The 5,654-nt window shown below is 41.8% G+C and overlaps 1 pseudogene; it reads right to left on the bottom strand.

The window, feature by feature from the left end:
• Positions 1-1,196: 1,196 nt before the first annotated feature.
• On the bottom strand, positions 1,197-1,766 carry LOC116557298 (annotated as a pseudogene).
• Positions 1,767-5,654: the final 3,888 nt, after the last annotated feature.

Genomic DNA, 5,654 nt, shown 5'->3' with positions numbered 1-5,654 from the left:
TAGTATTCCCAGCAGAAGGTCACAAGGTTGGTTTTCAGGGATCCTGGTTTAGTGGAACTGATGACTTTAAGCAGGAGATACTTTCATGGTTTTCCAGAAACCAGTACCTCACTCCTCCTGCACATTGCCTGCTCTGTCTCCTTCCCTCTCCCTAACTGCACCCCACAAAACCCCTAAACACAAGCACTGTTGTATATCTGGCTATACAGAGCCCTTATGTTTTCTGACCAAAACACTCAAACTTTTGTTTAATAATAATATTAGGGAAGGAGCCTGTTCTTTTCAAAGCAAACTGTATTACAAAAGGCTTTTTTCCCATCCAAAATTAGTGGAAGGGGGTGACAATTTCACAGTAACATGAAATCTAAGTGTTAGAGGGTCCTTTGAAATCATCTAGTCCACTCTTCCTTTGACAGAGGACGCCACTGAGATCCAGGGAGGTGGCCAGCCCAGGAGCACACAGTTGGGGCTTGGCTCTACTAGGTCTCAGGCAAGTTACCTAATGATTCATTGCCTCAGTTTCCTCACAGAGATTCGAAGGATTGAATGGGATAATCCATCCAAAAATAATTAGCACAGGGCCTGGTGCAGAATGAATGTTAGCCACTGATTTGCTGACATTACTATTGTTTCCCAGATCATTTGTTGCTAAGTTTTATTCTTCATTGCACCTGGCTCTGTCCTTATGTTACCAACAGGATGCTCAAATCTGGGCCTCAGAAGCTGCCTTATAATGGGAGGGTATGATGTATTTTGCGAGAATGTGATGATCTTATTTCTTCATATATTCAAAGCCTCCAGAGGTTCAGAAACCTTATGAACAAATTATCCCAACAGGTTGCTCCTAGGTTCCTATGATCAAATAAGTTAAAAGATGAAATTTTAAAACAGAGTTGAAAATGTTTTCCTCATAAACCAGCTGCATGCTTAAGATCACAGAGATGCTGTTTTGATGCTCTGTTTCTGATGATTCGTTGGAGATATTTGGGCAACCTGGGACCATTATCTGCAAGTGTTATCTTCTCATTTATTGACTTCACTGCCTGGAACGTCCTTTCCTGAGACAGTCTTCCATGAAGGTGGTGGCATTCAATCAGGCCTCTGGGGTGTCTGAGCTTTCTCTCAGGGAAGGTCACTGTCCAACACACCAGCCCTCTTTGGGATTCTCTTTTTTTTTTTTTTTTTTTTCCAGGAGCACATGCACTTTATTGAACTCGACTGTAGAAAAGTATGTGAGGGTAAAGAGCTGATACAGGATGGGCTGGGGGCAGGGCGAGGAATGGAAGCTGGAGTACATGGGAGACAGGTCAGGGACGGAGCCCCTGGCCTGGGTGATTCCTCTGGATCTACTGATAGACTTGCAGAATCAGTATTGGGATGATGATCAGCAGAATGGTCATGATAATGCCCAAAATCAGGGCCCAGATGTTCAGGCACTTGGCGGTGGAGGCACAGGCCTGGGCCCCGGTCAGGTTGCCAACCATCTTCCTGTCCCTAGACTTCACAGAGTAGGCGAACGCTATGAAGCCCAGGCAGCCGGAGTTCATGAAGAGGGTGTTGAACAGGGACCAGATGACGCGGTCAGGCACGGAGGTCTTGCTTCGGATGTGGATCACAGTGGATGTCGGGGGCGCAGGGTTGTGGGGCACCCCCAGCACATCCACCTCATGTTCCTCCTTCAGCATCTCATAGTTCGGGGGACGGTTGGTGCTGGCGGGAGTGAAGAAGGTTGGGACAGTGTGGTTCATGGTGTCCGGGAAAGACGGCGTGGTGGGGTTGCTGGGATGCTTCGGGATTCTCTTAAGAAATCTGCTGTTGCTGCCTCCTCCAGGAAGGATGTGGGCAGGAAGAAGCTCCTGGCTTGGCTCATGGCTGACTAACAAGAATAGCTTGTTAGTTTCCTGAGCATGTATTATGTGCCAGGCTTTGCTTTAAGTATTTTACATTTATTTTCTCCTTGAATCTTCATAGCAATTTCATGAGTTAGGTATTATTAGTAGTTTTGTTTTGCAGATGGAGAAATTGAGGCACCCAGAAGTTAAATACCTGCTAAAGAGACAGGGTGCCCTCTCAAGTGTTCAAGCTGGGTTCCAACTCCCAGAGCTATGCCCTGCAGTATACAACACTGTTTCATGCACAAATTGTCTCTGCTCCTGGGCAAAACAACCAGGTGTTCATTTAAACAGGGCTCAAACTGGGCCCAATCTCACAGATGCTGGTTGACATCGTATTACAGACAATTAACAGACATAGCCCTCATCCCCACCTCTCCACAATTTATTCCCTCCTGCCCTCCTCACTTTAGGTAACTGCTGCCATGGAGGGACTAGGGTGTATTTTTCCTGTGAATGTTTCTGTTTTAACTACAAAGCATGTATCTGTGTATAACACGTGGAATTATTTGGGGGTGTTTATGTGTTATATGGTACATAAATGGTACCATACTCAATGGGTTGTTTTACACCTTAAAAATATTCAACATTATATTTTTGAATTTTATTCACATTGATAAATGCACATCTAGTTCATTCATTTTGACTGCTGTGTAGTATTACAATACATAATTACACTATAGATTATTTTTGTCACTTTTCCTATTGATAAACAATACTGCTGTGAACATTTAACATGTTCTTAAATATAATATACATGTGAGAATTTATTTATTTATTTTTTTTGAGACAGAGTCTCGCTCCGTTACCCAGGCTGGAGTGCAGTGATACAATCTCGGCTCACTACAACCTTTGCCTTCCAGGTTCAAGTGATCCACCTGCCTCAGCCTCCTGAGTAGCTGGGATTACAGGCACCCACTACCATGCCTGGCTAATTTTTGTATTTTTAGTAGAGACAGGGTTTTGCCATGTTGGCCAGGCTAGTCTTGAACTCCTGGCCTCAAGCAATCTGCCTCCCTTGGCCTCCCAAAGTGCTGGGATTACAGGTGTGAGCCACCGCGCCTGGCCCCCCATACCTTGTTTTTCTGATTTAACACAAGATCTTGGAGCTTTTTTTTCAATTAATTATTATTTATGTTTACTTCATTTTAAAATGGCTCATTAAAAATATATTCCCCCTTTATTTATGTCTCTGTACAAAGATAGAACACTTCCATTTTCCAGCATTATGGAAATCAGCCTCCTCATCTGGATGCTGGCTTTTATTAATCCTACCTTGAGACAGCCCACAGGGAGCTGCCTCCTAACCTCTCTGAGCAGATCATTCTAGCCAAAGCCACACAGTTATCCAGATAATTCAGACAGAAAGTCCTTACTCAGGTAATTGTTGTAAAAGCAAATATTGGTAATGACAATGGTAATGACAAAAATTATAAGAAATAACTGAGAAGTTTATTATCTTGGCATACAAAGAATGCAAAATAATTATTTCAGTGTTAATAATACGAGCCTTCTGGAACGCTTCCTATTGCTAGGCCTTGTATTTTACTTACATTATATTTTTAATCCTCTCAACATTTCTGTGAGGGATATTGTTGAGACGATATGTAGTCATCACCCTCATGTTATGGTTGTAGAAACTGGGGCTCAAGCACTTCAGTAATTGGTCTAAGGTCTCAAAGCTGGTAAAAATTAGTGTGGGACAGGGTTGAAACCGGGTTGATGTGACACTAATGCTTGTGCTCTTAATGACTGCCATATGGCTCCACACGCACATCTAATTTAGTCCACTTGTGATTACAAGGGGATGTATTTTTAAGTGTCCGAAATATGTCAATTTATATATTCATTTTTATAACCATAGTGGTTATTAAGTATTTTAATATCACCCCAGCAACCAATTTTATTGTTTATTACTCTCTCAAACCTGAGTGATATTCCAGTTAAATCAAACCAGTCACTGTTACTCAAATATACCTTATGTTTTCCTGCCTACCAGTAGACAGTCTGGTTGAAGAAATGCTGAGAAAAGTCTTCATGTCATTCAGTTCTGTTTTGCAGGGGTTCTGTTGAACAATTACAGAACAATTACTAGGTAGCCACTAATGGGAAAACAGTAGCAAGGAGACCGAAAAGGACAGGAAACTGCTGGATGCGTCTAGAGTCTCTGATCACTGACTACAGAGGTGGAAGACTTGAAGTCTCCATTCTGCTTTTCACCTCTGCAGGCACACCAATCTCTCTTTTTCCTTGAAAAGGAAAGAAAACCACCTCCCTCTTCATTATTTTGATTTGCTTCCATCTTTCCCATTTCTCTTTGACCCTACCCCCACAAACCAAGGTATAGCTATTGACAAGGTAGTCTTCTGTTTTTGAATTTTTCTCCATTCTTAACTAAGAACCCAGTGGAGCCCCAAGCAATGGTAGTTTCTGCAATTGTTGTGAAGCTATGCTTTGTAATGGGGCTAGAGATGGTGGAGTGGAGGAATGAAAGGAAATACAAATACTGCTGTGCAGGATAAGAGGAAGTATGAGCACTGTCGAAATAGCCTTGTGAACTGTCAATCTAAATGACAAACAGAGGGCATTGCAGTTCCCCTCTTGCAAAGTCCTACTCCTGAATAAATATCTTTGCAATAGGGTGTTATAAAAACATATTTACTTGGCAATAGGGCATTGCAATGGGAATATGTGCCATAGTAAACTATGTGCGTATTCAAGGAGGTAAAATAATGTAAAAGATTTTAAAGCAAAAATGAAGAGGATTACATCATGGTTTTGAAATGATTATTTTTGGCTACAAGGATCAATAACAAGGGTGATGTCAGTCCGAGACTGGACAGGCAGTTACTGGGTAGATGTCCTCACAGTAGCTCTTACTGACATTTTGGACTGTATAGTTCTTTGTTGTGGGGGCTGTCCTGTGGATTGTGGGATGTTTAGCAGCATCCCCTGCAGTCATGACAAGCAAACATGTTTTCACTCATCACTGATGTCCCTGAGGGGGCAAAATTGTCCTCAGCTGAGACCCACTGCCAAAGCTGTTCCCTCTGCCTGGCACATTCTTCCCCTACAGATTCATATTTCTGCTCCTGTCACCTCCCACAAGTCAGTGCAGACCTAACCCTGATGAGCCTCCTCAACCACCTTTTGAAATTACTGCAAACGGTTCCCCTCCTAACTCCCTGAGCCCCCTTACCCTTCTCTACTTTTTTATTTTTATGATCATCTAATGTACTTATTTTTTGTGTTTATATTTGTTGTCTCTCACTCAACGTAAGCTTCTTAAGGTATCAATTTTCTCTCCTTATGCTTCATATAGCACCTAGAGCATTTCCTCACACAGGGTTAAAGAGTAATAAAAACACATATGCAAAAGGCCAGCTCTTACTCCTGTTCTCTGTCGTCCTATTCTCTACCCCCAAACCAAGTAACTGCTTTTATCAGTTACTAGTGTATCCTTTCAGAATTTCTTTATGCAAAATCAAGCAAGTAGGAACATTTATTTCTAATCCTAATTTTTTGTAAACCAAAAGTTGGTACACTTAGATATAATTCAGCACCTTCCTTTTTTCATTTAAGCTTATATTCATTATGAGAATAGTTTTTTTGTCTAGAAAGATTTTTGCTTTCCTGTTTGAACTTTTCCTGTGGTTGAAACTTGGAGATCCATAGCCTAGTAAATACTAGCCTGACTTCCCTGTCCTTTCACCAAGAGAGAAGTTGATTTTCCCATTAAACTTGAATTCAGATTTCAGACAG

Source organism: Sapajus apella, unplaced genomic scaffold, assembly GCF_009761245.1.
Source record: "Sapajus apella isolate SASKATOON/1434 unplaced genomic scaffold, GSC_monkey_1.0 scaffold19, whole genome shotgun sequence".
NCBI lineage: Eukaryota > Metazoa > Chordata > Mammalia > Primates > Cebidae > Sapajus > Sapajus apella.
The sequence above is the reverse complement of the archived record's forward strand: the minus strand, read 5'-3'. Positions and strand labels throughout refer to the sequence as shown.